The sequence below is a fragment of the Corythoichthys intestinalis genome, chromosome 7, assembly GCF_030265065.1.
Source record: "Corythoichthys intestinalis isolate RoL2023-P3 chromosome 7, ASM3026506v1, whole genome shotgun sequence".
Taxonomy (NCBI): domain Eukaryota; kingdom Metazoa; phylum Chordata; class Actinopteri; order Syngnathiformes; family Syngnathidae; genus Corythoichthys; species Corythoichthys intestinalis.
Genome location: NC_080401.1, coordinates 12,825,354 through 12,839,898, shown reverse-complemented (window position 1 = coordinate 12,839,898; position 14,545 = coordinate 12,825,354). Strand labels below are relative to the sequence as shown.

The 14,545-nt window shown below is 39.5% G+C and overlaps 1 protein-coding gene across 12 annotated transcripts in view; it reads left to right on the top strand.

Moving 5' to 3' along the window:
• The window catches only part of lrrc7 (leucine rich repeat containing 7), a 215,818-nt gene that overhangs the window by 102,798 nt on the left and 98,475 nt on the right, over positions 1-14,545 (top strand). For 2 of the 12 annotated variants that reach the window (XM_057841526.1, XM_057841527.1), the window contains one exon: positions 12,875-13,058. The exons of the other annotated variants lie outside the window; for them this stretch is intronic. The gene's annotated coding sequence lies outside the window, so the exon portion shown is untranslated. The remainder of the gene's footprint in view (positions 1-12,874; positions 13,059-14,545) is intronic. 12 annotated transcript variants of the gene reach the window in all.

Sequence of the window (14,545 nt, the reverse complement as noted above, 5' to 3'; positions counted from 1 at the left end):
GGGGCTAATTTTTTCCTGGATCCTGCCGCTATTTCTTGATTTTTGGCCTCACTGTGTTTTGAGATAATCGGGCCGACCAGGCACGTTATTGACCGGTTTGTTGTAATCAACTTGTAGACTTGGCCACAGTTATGGAGTATTACAGTGCCTTGCAAAAGTATTCGGCCCCCTTGAACCTTGCAACCTTTCGCCACATTTCAGGTTTCAAACATAAAGATATAAAATTTTAATTTTTTGTCAAGAATCAACAACAAGTGGGACACAATCGTGAAGTGGAACAAAATTTATTGGATAATTGAAACTTTTTTAATAAATAAAAAACTGAGAAGTGGGGCGTGCAATATTATTCGGCCCCCTTGCATTAATACTTTGTAGCGCCACCTTTTGCTCCAATTACAGCTGCAAGTCGCTTGGGGTATGTTTCTATCAGTTTTGCACATCGAGAGACTGACATTCTTGCCCATTCTTCCTTGCAAAACAGCTCGAGCTCAGTGAGGTTGGATGGAGAGTGTTTGTGAACAGCAGTCTTCAGCTCTTTCCACAGATTCTCCATTGGATTCAGGTCTGGACTTTGACTTGGCCATTCTAACACCTGGATACGTTTATTTTTTAACCATTCCATTGTAGATTTGGCTTTGTGTTTTGGATCATTGTCCTGTTGGAAGATAAATTTCCGTCCCAGTCTCAGGTCTTGTGCAGATACCAACAGGTTTTCTTCCAAAATGTTCCTGTATTTGGCTGCATCCATCTTCCCGTCAATTTTAACCATCTTCCCTTTCCCTGCTGAATAAAAGCAGGCCCAAACCATGATGCTGCCACCCCCATGTTTCACAGTGGGGATGGTGTGTTCAGGGTGATGAGCTGTGTTGCTTTTACGCCAAACATATCGTTTTGCATTGTGGCCAAAAAGTTAAATTTTGGTTTCATCTAACCAGAGCACCTTCTTCCACATGTTTGGGGTGTCTCCCAGGTGGCTTGTGGCAAACTTTAAACGAGTCTTTTTATGGATATCTTTGAGAAATGGCTTTCTTCTTGCCACTCTTCCATAAAGGCCAGATTTATGCAGTGTACGACTGATTGTTGTCCTATGGACAGACTCTCCCACCTCAGCTGTAGATCTCTGCAGTTCATCCAGAGTGATCATGGGCCTCTTGGCTGCATCTCTGATCAGTTTTCTCCTTGTTTGAGAAGAAAGTTTGGAAGGACGGCCGGGTCTTGGTAGATTTGCAGTTGTCTGATGCTCCTTCCATTTCAATATGATGGCTTGCACAGTGCTCCTTGAGATGTTTAAAGCTTGGGAAATCTTTTTGTATCCAAATCCGGCTTTAAACTTCTCCACAACAGTATCTCGGACCTGCCTGGTGTGTTCCTTGGTTTTCATAATGCTCTCTGCACTTTAAACAGAACCCTGAGACTATCACAGAGCAGGTGCATTTATACAGAGACTTGATTACACACAGGTGGATTCTATTTATCATCATCAGTCATTTAGGACAACATTGGATCATTCAGAGATCCTCACTGAACTTCTGGAGTGAGTTTGCTGCACTGAAAGTAAGGGGGCCGAATAATATTGCACGCCCCACTTTTCAGTTTTTTATTTGTTAAAAAAGTTTAAATTATTCAATTAATGTTGTTCCACTTCACGATTGTGTCCCACTTGTTGTTGATTCTTGACAAAAAAATTAAATTTCATATCTTTATGTTTGAAGCCTGAAATGTGGCGAAAGGTTGCAAGATTCAAGGGGGCCGAATACTTTTGCAAGGCACTGTACATTTAACAGCAATTTCTATTGGCTCTGACCACTGGGCCATGTTTTTGTATTATGTATTATTTTTATCATATGTTTATGTATTGGATTTTATCTGAAATTGAGGCTTCTAAGTTACTCAGCATGGAAAGCCGGCATTTGCATGCTTAATTTCAGCTCAATCTGTATGTGTTCCGGGACTTGTGTCCGACTCGTCATCTCTGGCCTACTATTGCTTCTTTGCGTTCTGGCCCTTAATGATTACCAAATTAAGGACTGGTGACGGAATATACTGTATCTTCCTTCCATATTTGGATTTATGTTTCAATCAAATGACTGTTGCGCGGGTCGCATAAACACTTAACTCAGATGTCAAGTAGAGGCCGCAAAATAATGTCCCATTGACAACCAAACATGCTCAACGAACCGTTTTGAAGCTAGAAAATATTTATTCAACTTGTTAGGATAAACATTCAACAGAAAAAAATTAGACTGAAGTTTTATATTTTACAATTCAATACAAACAGCAGGTATGGTGATAGGCGTTTTGACATACTATGGTCAAAACAGATTATATACAGTAGATCAGCAGTGAAAAATAGTAAAAATAAATAAATAAATAAATAAATGAATCAAATATTAATTAATATTAGTATATGTATATATACAGTATATATATGTATGTATCATCTAACACAAAAAGAGTTTGGTGGATATCTCTTTGTGAGGTTAGGTAATGTACCTATCACCTTATAAAAAAAAAAAAATATATGCATGCAATCAAGCTTCTCGAACACACACATCTATATACAAATTGAAAAGACCGATAGTGAAAAAAAAATCAAATATCAAATTGAATATAAGGATTTTAAAATATATTGATAATAAACTAGTTCAATTCACTATTTTCAGGCATGCCACTCAGTTCCCCCTTGAACAACACAAAAGCCCCTTTCACATACACCAGAATACCGTTTAACGGGCAAATGTATGTGAAAGAAATTTCCCAGGTAGACTGACATGGAGATAACGCGGATATTTAACGGGTCGCGTCTTCGTATAATGACCGGGACTTTCCTGGGATGACGCGTATGTGAAAGCAAGCGTTAAATTTCCGGGCACAGCACAATGGCTGATGACGTAAAAATCATGGTGGGCCGATTGACACTTCCTATTTCTTTGCATTCAGACAAATAGCGGTAAACAAACATCGCAATTATCAACATAGCAAGCTGGATATAGCTAAATTAAACTGAAAACAAAACGAAATTAAATTGCTACTGGATCAAGCGAGAAAGAGAGTCCATTGTCCATCTTTGGAAATGTGTGGTTTATTTTGTTGTCGAGTTTAGGGTCCGCAATTGCGAAAACATGGTTGTACTTCAAAGCAAAAAACAATGGAGGGCTGCGTTCAAGGGTTTATTAAATACAAAAAAAAAAAAATACATGCGATCGCGGAAAAGGGGGAATAACACATTGAAAGTTCAAGGATCAATAATTCTAACCTAAGCGGTAGGCAGAGAGCCGACAAGGCAACAAAACAAATACACTCAAACACCAGCACCACATAGGGGATTTCAAAACAAGGGTGGCAGACGAACAAGCTAGCAAAATGCACGAAATTTGAGGGTACAAGGTGTTGAATGGCACCCAGCAAGTTGATATCTCGGCACCCTTCTCTTGCATCACCTGGGTTTAAATACAGTCTTGATGAGCTTGAATTGGCTGCAGTTATGACGTCGGAAACGCTCCCACAACCGGCTCTGTAACAAAACATGATTTGACCAACATTGTGTCAGCTGATGCCGACCAAAAATGACGTAATGTCTGGGTTATAAAATCGCGCCAACAGCCCTCCCCGCATAGAGAGCGCCTGTGGGCAAAACGGGACAAGTCTGTGAAAGTGTCCAACCCGCGTAATTCCCGGGATATCTCTAGATGCGTGAAGGCAATGAAGTGAGTAAATCCTGCGTCACCGGGATATGTTTGTGAAATGGGCTAAAGGACGGCTACGTCATATCACACAGCCCACTCTTCCGCCGTTTTGGCTGTCAGCCTGTCACTCTTCCCAACTCGCCGAATCATTCGAAGAAAACAACGACAAATCTGGTCGATCCTCTTCCGCAAGTTGATGAAATAATGCATTAGCATGCGCTAAATTTAGTATTAGATTCTTTCCGCACGTTTCAAAGTCCCTCGCTCAATCCAATCGGCTGTCGCTTGCTACCTCGCCTCCCTCCTACCTCGCCTCCCTTTCCTTAGGTGGCGCATCGCTCGGCAATTCATTAAAATGTTCACATTATGTCCGTCCTTCTTGACCTCACAATGGCTCCTAGGATATGTAGTCTTTCATGGTGCTTTCGGTTCTTAAAAAGGACAACAAATGATGCAAATATGGACATAAACACTTGCTCCATGCAGCGCTTTAATGCTTATTTATGAGGGCAATAAAACTATAAAACTCAAATGACATTATCTCCCGTATTATGACTGACTTCAAGTAAATACGGGCGTGGACCACAACTTCCGCACTTTCAAATGAGACCAACGAGAGGCACTTCGATTATGTAATTACAGCGTGACGAGGCTTCAAAGATGATATGCGTAATTTTGTTGCTGCTGGCACGTTCAGTGGTTAAGGGTTAAATAAGCCATCCATCCAAGGTTGTTGATGGACTTCGCATGATAGACAGCCTAGACTCTGGATTGGTAGGCAGTCAATCAGATGTTAAATGGGGCATTTCATGGGAACTGATCCTTCACCAGCTGCATGAAAGTCAGTTATGAGTCATTTACGAAAGTGGCAACATATGCCACCAGTAAATCATTGTGTAAACAATGTGCCATGGCTTGTATATATATGAAAATTAAGCTGTATAAGCAGCTGTATAAGTGAAACCAATTGACAATTTTGCATTGTGAATTTTTGAAAACAAGATTATCGTTTTTTAAAATTTTTTTTATAGTTGGCACCTAGAAGATAGATTGGTGGATGGGGCTAATGGCTTCTTGTAGTAGTTCTATGGGACAGAGGAGAGTAAAACAGATTTAAAAAAAAAAAAGATGAGCTGGAGTTAGCCAATGAAGACAGGAAATAGTGATATGCTGGGGCGTCTGACGCAGAAATGGGCCACTGAGCGCAACCCTGGATATAAAACTGGTGGGAAAAATACATGATTGGCTTGGAAATGAGAGAGAGCGAGAGAAAGTGAGGCACGGCAGAAGGAGAGGCTCAAGAAAAGCAATTTTTACTGTGAACCACAGAAACAGAGGAACAGTTGGCTGAGTCAAACATTTAGATAAGGAAAAACGCAAATATTTCAATCTGGAACTGTTTGCAAAATGGATGATTGTTTGTTTTGCATTCAAGATATCAACAAGATTGACACTACTGCATGAGGTCCTGTCTCTGACCCTGGATTGTTTTTGTTTTTTCTCAGGCTATGAGACAATCAGAGATCATCGCGCTAGAACTTTGACGGATGACATTTTTATGTGTCCACATATGTAATTACTGCAATTTCCAGACTATACCGCTCACCCGCTGTACTGCCCAAATTTCTCAAAATTTAAGAAAAAATTTCCATATAAACGCCACACCTGACAACAAGCCACAGATGTCCATGTGTTAGTGTGGGATTTTTACAGAGAGATGTTACCTAGAAATATTTGATTGATAGAAAATATCTTTATTAACCAAGATGACTAAACACAACAAACATGTCACTACATTTAAAAGAATGACAAAAAAATACAACTCTATCTTGTCCTTTAAGATTGAAGCGGATGAAATCCTTTAAAAATCTTCATAGCATCTGATCTACTTAGGGCTAACGGCTATCAGTGCTAACCCTAACAAAGCAGCGTTGTTGCACTACACTGTGGCCATCCGTCCTCATTAAATCAAAACAAAGTCAAAAGACACATGGCTAGTCTCAAACCGTTCTTCTGTAACGGGCTCAAGCATCGGATGACCCTTCCAGGGCAATAAAGTTTAAAGTTTAAATCGACTAATCGGTGCTAAAATCCTCTCTTCTTGTTGGAGCAAACAGTGGATTTCCATCCTTTTAAGACGTTCTTTTGTAGGGGAATATAGCATCAGATTGACTCCTATTCATCTATAAAATCCCGTTTTTGATCAAGTCTGACAAAGCTTCTGGCAAGCTTGGTCAGCACAAATGAGCCATGTCATAGCAAAAATTGGATATCTATTCTTTTAAAATATGTCTCTGCAGTTAGCTGGCTACCATTTCAGGGTGGATCCCACCTCCTACCCATAGTTTGGGAAAGGTTTCAGCTTGACATGTGCTGATTACCGGTTTCAAAGTATACCGTGGTACGAAAACGTCAAGGTTTCAAAACTGCAAAAAAGAGATATTAGCTATTTTTTATGTCCCAAAAATGCATGGAGGAATCCCTCACTTGCAGCTGCAAGGCTCCCCCACTGGTTGCTGCTCAGTGTCAGTGAGTCAGCTGTGCTACACGATGGCTGAAGGAGGTGAAACTCCTGAACCCCTCCTCCATCGAAGAAAACGAAATCGCTGGTTTGGGAAAACTTTGGCTACAGAAAAGCTACAGCCAGCTGCGGTTTAGAGGAAGAGGGCCAACTGACATGTAAAACATTATTGTGGAGGGTGGCTGCCGAGGAGGCAATGCCACCAATATGATTCACATTTATACAAAATTGAAAGTTAGTAAACACTGTCATGAACGTTTCCCACCAGCTACGAGAGTTAACTCCAGCGTGTTTAGTGTGTCTGTCTCTCTGTTTTTTTTTTTTTCTCTCTGGCAATTGTCTGTGTTGAGAAAGAGTGTGTGTATAATATAAACATGATACGAGTCATACACAAATTTTTTACTTATTATTTTTGTTCATACCGGCACATGCCTAGTTTCAGCACTCCCGTGACCCATGTGTGGATAAGCGGAATTGAAGATGACACACAATCTTTTCGACATCCAACGTAAAATTTGACATGCCATTTGTTTGTACATCTGATGAAATGCTCGAAATACGACGATTTATGACAGCGTCGCAATTTCATTGTTTTCCCGCTAGACTGACGCACAGAGGATTTTCTTGTGAGAGAAATCAACATGGGTTTCAAGAAGGTTAAAGCAGGCGGTGAAAATAATAAAAAAGGTTAGGCTTACTATTGAAATGACGATAAAAATGAGAAAAATATCAGCGTGGGGTCTGTGAACTGCTTGACAATACTCCTCTGACCTCCTTTCGCCAGTTTTTATAAGTTCAGGTGACAATTATTACTGTGTTTCCATCTCCAAAGAGATCGTCAGTTTCGTCAACATTTTAATCATTTATTTCAGAACTTGTGCGACACAACACACTTTCCAGCGGCAGTTGACGCCAGCAAAAACAGGACGTTAAAAGAGAAAGTAATATTTCAACTGCACTCTCTCTCAGTCGTCATCAGCCAGGTGGTGTGTTCAGGTACACCACGCAAAATACATCTGCCACATTAGAACCCGATTTGTTACATTATTACGGTAGTTTTTATAATAAATATTATTACTATTCTTATTCTGATTTTTATTCATAATTTATTCGTTTTGCTCTGTGTAATTGCTATTTGCAATAGTAACAGCAGTATTTACTAAGGATTTAGTGTAGGTTTTCGGGCTGTGGAACGAATTAATGGAATTATAATGTATTCTTATAGGAAAATTCTGCTCGACGTACGACCATTTTGACTTACAAACAAGGTCCTGGAAGGAATTAACTTCGTATGTAGAGGTACCACTGCAATAAACAAAAATAAGTAAGTAAGTAAGTAAAATTACATTTAAAAAGTAACCCCGAAATTACCAGTTGCACAAAAAAACTGTAGAGTAACAAGAGCATATGTAATTTGTTACTTTCCACTACTGCGCAAGAGTTTTTGTTAAAAATGAAACAAAGAATAATCGTATCTTGTTAAATCACTTTGAAATAAATCAAGCATGTAAATATTACAATTGTTAGTTGTTTTTGTTTGGTTGGTTATTGAAGCTTTGCTGGTGCAAGATCACATCCATTTGTGTTGCAATCATGTATATATACAGCTCAAGTAAACCCCCCCAAAAAAAAAATTCAACTTCCTCATGACACTCACTTGGATTTTGGTTTTATTTCATTTATAATTATTAAGTTTGTCAAATTATTTGTGTTGTTGAAGTTTGTCATCATTTATGTTGTTTGTCTTTCATGCTTTTTTTTGTTTTTTTTTTGTCACTTTTCCATGCCCTTTGTCCAATGCACTCATTTTACTGGTATCAGCGGCGCATGTGTGTCCGCCTGTGAGTGCTTTGTCATGGTGGAGGGGCTCAGCAGCACCCGTTGCTCGGTAGGGAAAGTAAATGAGTGCCAGAAGTCAAGTCTCCAAACACAAGCAGCTATAATAAATAATAAAAAAACACCAGAAATAGCTCAACTGTTCACTAGTCGTTTTTAACAAAGCAAGTGTCGCTAGGATGATTATGAAAGTCTCCGGTTTTGATTCAGAACAATGGAATGTAAATTGAAAAAGGCCTCCCGTGGATGTTAATACAAGATCACTGATTCGCTCATTTCGCTGTCAATCAAAAAGGGACTCAGCCTTAGACAGATCATCCAATCATCATGCAGAAAAGCCAACGTCCGGGCCAGTCGAGCCCCGACCACTGCCCACAGACCCTCAGAGGCACTCAGCGTCCGTTGGGCGAGATAAACCCAGCCTTAAGCCAATGACTCGTCTCCTTTTGCTGTAATAGAACAATGCGTCCACACTGTTTAGGATTATGAAGCTTTGCGAGCAAGCCACAACACAACCTGTGATAAGAAGCTAATTCTTAATAAAAGTTGAGTGCGTGTATCGCATATTTAGTTAATGACATGTACCCACAACAGTATTCATTCATTCATTCATTCATGTATTTTCCGATCTGCTTATCCTCACGAGGATCACGGGGAGCTGGAGTCAATCCTAGTGAACTATGGGACTATAGTATACATTTGATCACTTTATTTTTTGACATTTTTGGGGGAAGTTCAACTTCTCTTGCAGTTTTAGAGCAACCGCCAATGACTGGTATACATAGCACAATGCAACTGGCAACTTGTTCAACAGCTGGTAATGTTTGCTGTGGACAAACAATCTTTGTGTCATCTGACCATGAAACATGTCCAAAAGTAAGCTTCTTCCTGTGTGTGGGCAAGTGTAAAATTCAGTAGAGCTTGAAGTTATTTGCGTAACAGAATCTTTCTCTAACACAGAGTGTGATTGGTTTCTACTTTCTAACTTTCTTGACTGCAAGTATATTTCTTTCCTGTAAGGTCACCTTTGTGGGTAAACAGTGTTTTTCTGTTAACTTTGTGTTGCGACTTTTTGAGACACACTTATAAGAAAGTCACATGATTTCAATTTCACCACTTAGTATGTCATGCTACACTCATCTACTTTGTTTCAATTTTAGGTAACAGGCATGGGTTAGAAAAGAATCACTGCTGAAAAGGTGTACAAAGCTGGAACAGTATTTCTCCCATATTTTTGGAAGTGGACCTAACTCTGACTCCGACATACACCTACAATCTTGCTGGAAAGTTTTCAAATATGTGATTATGAAAGAATTTGTGAGCAAAAAAGAAAAAAAAAAAATTCAAAGTTGTATTAGAAAAATTGTGACTGCTGACCAATTATTGTTTCTAAGTTCGTAAAGAAATTTTGTGTATGGAGAAATGTGATTCGGTGTGTGTGAAAATTAACGTTGCACCTGTAAAAGTGTGACTTCTGTGGCACTGAACACACAACCTCAAACTGAATTCACAAACGTGAAACATTTTTCTCAGTACAAATCTTGGCATGGCAAAATCGCACTATTTACAGTCAATCAGCACATTGTTTACTGGCTACCTTATCAGGCTCTGGACTTTTTATTTTGTCCTAAGTGGACAGTGGCACCAAGTCAGAAATTTTACAGGAGAAATTTAGAATGAAAAGGACACTGGGACACGGACATACACATACAGTAGAGGTCCCTCTTAGTCAATTGGATGCCAGGAATGATAGGCAATAGCCAATCGCAGAACAGCCATGAGTATGTTACGTTCAATAAACTCTGCGAGTACCAGCCATACTGTATTTTTGCTTTGCGTATCCTGAAACTTTTCATAACAAGAGACAATATTTTCCCGTTGAGGCGTGTCTTAACCCAAATTTTCTGTATGTAGAAAAGTTCGTTAGTAGAGGTACCACTGAAATTTAACTTGTACTGTCAAATTTTAAAATGCCTGTGACATTAAAAAAAAATTGTATTTCATATTACACATATTTTATGCTCCTGAATGCAATGGACCGCCTGTAGGTGTGTGGAAGCGATCAATATATTTATTCAAATTTTTTTAAGCCTGCGCTACGAAAATGATGACTTCCGGCCACGGTCTCGGATTGAGAAAGAAGGCGAATGTGACGTCAGCGGACTAACCATCTTCCCAATACAGCCATTACTTTAGCATGCAGAAGGACTGTGGATATAGCTGATTTTGCGGATTAATTTGTTTATTTTTTGCGTCACTCCAGCACCATGTGCTGCAGGCTTTTGTTGCTACACCAAGGAGAGTGGTGTAAGGCTTTTTGGATTTCTAAAACATACTGTTCACCACAAATAATGGGCGAAACAAGTATGACAATGGAGCAACCACTGGACGGATGAGTGAGTAAGCTACGTGTTTTATGTTATGTCAAATACTGTGATCATGGCAAACGTTTTAAATAAGAGGTGGCTTGGACTTTGTGGGTGACAATGCACCCTGTCCACCAAGAAGGCCATTTGGCCAATGACCGGCAGCTTGTTGCACACCATGGTCATCGGCCGATTAAGGCGGGCCTTTGCTTGGGCTCGGGGAGCCCCCCGCTCTCGTCTCGTTCTCTGTTGTGTACATTTTTGTGTTGAACTGCCTGCCTGCCAGGACCGCAGCAGAATGATGAGCCTAAACTTGCTCGCTGCTGGGGGCTGGCTGATCAGTGAAGACAATCAACCCCACTGACGTGTGTGTCTGGGTAGTTTTGTGTGATTATTTGTATTCCAAAGGCGAAAAAAAGACTTGGAAAAGCCGCTTGGTTCAGGTTAGCAAGTCGCCTATCTGTTACTCCTCCTGTTTTTTTTTACGCTTTTGCCTCTTGTCTCTGAAGCCGGGCAGGGAAATGACAAAAGCCAGACTAACTCTAAAATACTGTTTGGGAGTTTTACGAAGTCGGCAGTTTTGACCAATATGCAGTAATTTTGCCCTGTTGTACTGGTTAAATGTATTTTGAATATTTCATATTACATTTAGCACAAGGCTGTTATTTGTCATCACCATACCATTTATTTAGCAATTGGGGGAAAATACTTTGATAAAAAGAATATCCTGTAAAAATAGATTAAAACAGTGATTAAATTTTGCAGCTCTTGGTTGCATTTTCCTCGTTCTGACCTTCCCCCTGAATTCTAAATCAGTTGAAATAGTTACTCTGCCGACGTCATCACCCAGCTGGGGACGCTAGAGCGCTATAATAATAGGCGGGGCTAAACGGCAGATTAAAAGGCTCATTTCTCATCATCTGTACTTTGCCAAATTGCTGTATATAGTCGACTCGTCTCAAAATATGATTTTAATTCACGTAATAATGCTATTTAAGACTTTTTTTTATCCTGCCACAGGCACTTTAGGGTCAATATGCTCCCATTCAGTGGTAGTCTGGAGCCCTTCATATACAGACCGGTATTCCAAATTGTTTACATTTTATATTTGCAAAAAACACTCGGTGTGGTTGACAAATGACAAACGCTTGATCTGATTGGTCAATGAAAGCAGTAGGTGTGGCTGGCAAATGACGAACGTATGATTCGATTGTTCATAGATAGCAAGGGATAAGAGCTCAACTGGTCATAAGAGGTCGCTCTTCAGGGAAGACGCTAAACCATTCCTCCTGCATCTAATTTTAGAAGTAGATATATTATTCCTTTAAAGTCTTTAAATTAAACTTTCAATGGGATTATATAAATCATAATATTCCAAGGTCTAGTTAAGTTTAGGGCTCAAACCCCTCTAGTTAAGTTTAGAGTTAATAGTGGTTATTCAGGTTCTTAATTAAAAGGCCTTACATGTATATGTGCAAGTCCCACATAATCAACATATCTATTCATTACTATATATAACGGTTAGGATCATTGAAAGCGGGGCGTGGTTGTCGAATGACGAACGTTTATCTGACTGGTCGTTGTAAGCAGTGAGCGTGGTTGGCGGATGACGAACGCTTGATCTGATTGGTATCATGAAGGTCCTCAATATATAGTATTTCTATCTGTCTGTACTAGTATATCTGTATGAAGGACGACCACTTCTCCAGGTATCAGCCACAGATCCTGTGGTTATGGGTTTTCATGATCAACTTAAGCACGTCTTCTTTTAATGGTTCTCTACCATTATTGCACTTGAACAATGGATCTCCAAACTACAGTACATCCAGCTATTTCTACAGGGCTCTGAAATCTTGAACAAATCAAGTAACAGATATGGAAAGAAAACCAGAACATGGATTTAATTGCTATACATCAAGGAAGCTACACAAAGAAATTAATTATTATTATTATCATTATTATTTTTTTACAATATTTGAATAAATTATAAGCATTATGAAATAGGGAGTTACGGAAATAACAGGCTACTGTAAACAAATAATGTCCGCCTTTTCCTAAAACTGTTTTGTTACACATAGGCCTACATCTTGATACAGTATACCATACTGTAGAAAAATTGTAATCACTGTATTATGATAACATTGTTATCATGTAAAAAATTGAATTGTTGTGTGATGTATGCTTGAGTTAGGTGTTGTAATCTTTCTTTCCTTACGAAATACCATAAAGTGTCCTCTTTTTGTGGAAATGGCTACTCTAGGAACGCGCAGTGGTTTGTTAAATCTATTGAAACGTAAGGGCGGAAGACGTTAGTGCTCCAATTTCTTTGGTCAAAAAGGAAAGCCGGGAGAGAAGAATTTTGTCCTGCAGGTGTATTTTAAAAGTGTCCGATATATTTGTATGTAAAGTGTCATCAAATGTGGAGCAATCACCCACTGAGAGCAGCATGTTCTGTTTTATGACAGAGAGGATGTGTAAAAATACACCCAGCTCCTGGGAGACCGTCACTATGGCAGCAGTTACTATGGAGATAGCAAGGCTGCACGTGAAGTGATGGCTGTCATGGGACCCTGAGGGTTTCACACTCTCGTGCTAGAGATAGCACACATGTACATTCAACTACAGAACAGCTGCAAGAGACTACTTGAGGTGAAATTCAGAGAGATGATCACGTGATGTTGGTTTGCTTGTGAGGGTACTTTGTTGTCCATGTCTGTGTAGCATGCGTGGGCGGGATTGTCTTTGCATGTGTGCATTATCTGTTCTTGCAAAATGTATCAGCACGTTTTTGATCATCATTGCTTTGAAATGAACAAGATGTGTTTGCAGATCCACATGTAATGCCGCTTCTGCCGTGTCAGTCTGCTCACTCATTCTGTTGCCATAGCAGCAGCAAGAGGCAATACAGCCAACCACACTTACTTTCACCCTATTGGTGCTATCTTGTTCTCACTTCCTTCAGACTTTCCCCCCTACATTCCTGTGCTGGAGAGGACTCATCATTCAGTTCACTGGTTAAGTGAACTGAAATTCAAATTGTGAAGAATTCTGTTTAACATTTGTTAATACATGTCGAAATACAGTACTGGAGATTTGCTATATTGTTCAACAGTCCAACAGGTTTCATCATATAATGAAAATGGCCATTCACTTTGGTTAGAAATTCATTCCAATTTGGCTTTACAATTCCAATTTGGATTGCTATGAAAGTAACAATTCCCAGTCCTTACTCAATGTTATCGCTCCAATTCACACCCAATGTTTGTCATTGTCCCTGACGCCGTTGTTGTTGCAGAATTCTTAATGGGCTTGCCTGGATAGAGGCTGATATTTTGCTAACTGGTAATTTAAAACAGAAATAAAATAAAAAAGGGGGCGGCCATTGGAGTGGACACAATTTCTTACATGTGAAATTTCATTATATATAAAGTGTATATGACATGACAAATTAGCTCTCAAATAGCATTATTATTGGAATTAAAATCATATATTGAGACGGTTCAATTATATAAAACAATTTGGCAAATCGCACATGATGAGAAATGCATCTTTTAGCTCGTCCTGTCATCATAGTGCTCCGGCGCCTCCATACTGGTGATGAACTCAATATGTTAAGTATTTAGCATTGAACACAATGGAGGAGGAAGTGTTTTTCTGCGATTCTGGTTCAAGTGTGGATTTTTCGAATGATGTTGTCGATCCAGTGGAAGTATGTGGCATACAGCCATATATGTTTGAGTCGTATTTGGAGGAGGAGGAAGATTCAGAACGAGGAAAAAGCGACAGAGACAACAAACAAGAGGCTGATGAGTAGAGCAGACTACATGGACAGCACAAAATGTCATCATGGTTTTTATCTCTCTACTACAATATTATTACAGAATATTCTTTGTATAAGTATTGATTACCAGACTGCTGTATAAATTGTATAGTCATAACAAATAGCAGTCTTGTGCTAAATGGAATATGAAATATTAGAAATGCATTTATTCAGTATGACAGGGCAAAATTACTGCATAGTGGTCAAAACTGCCGACATCTTAAACCTCCCGAACGGTATTTTATGCCACCGGAGTTAGTCCAGCTCTTGTCATTTCCCTGCCCCGGCCTCAGAGACAGAGGAAAGAGCGTAAACA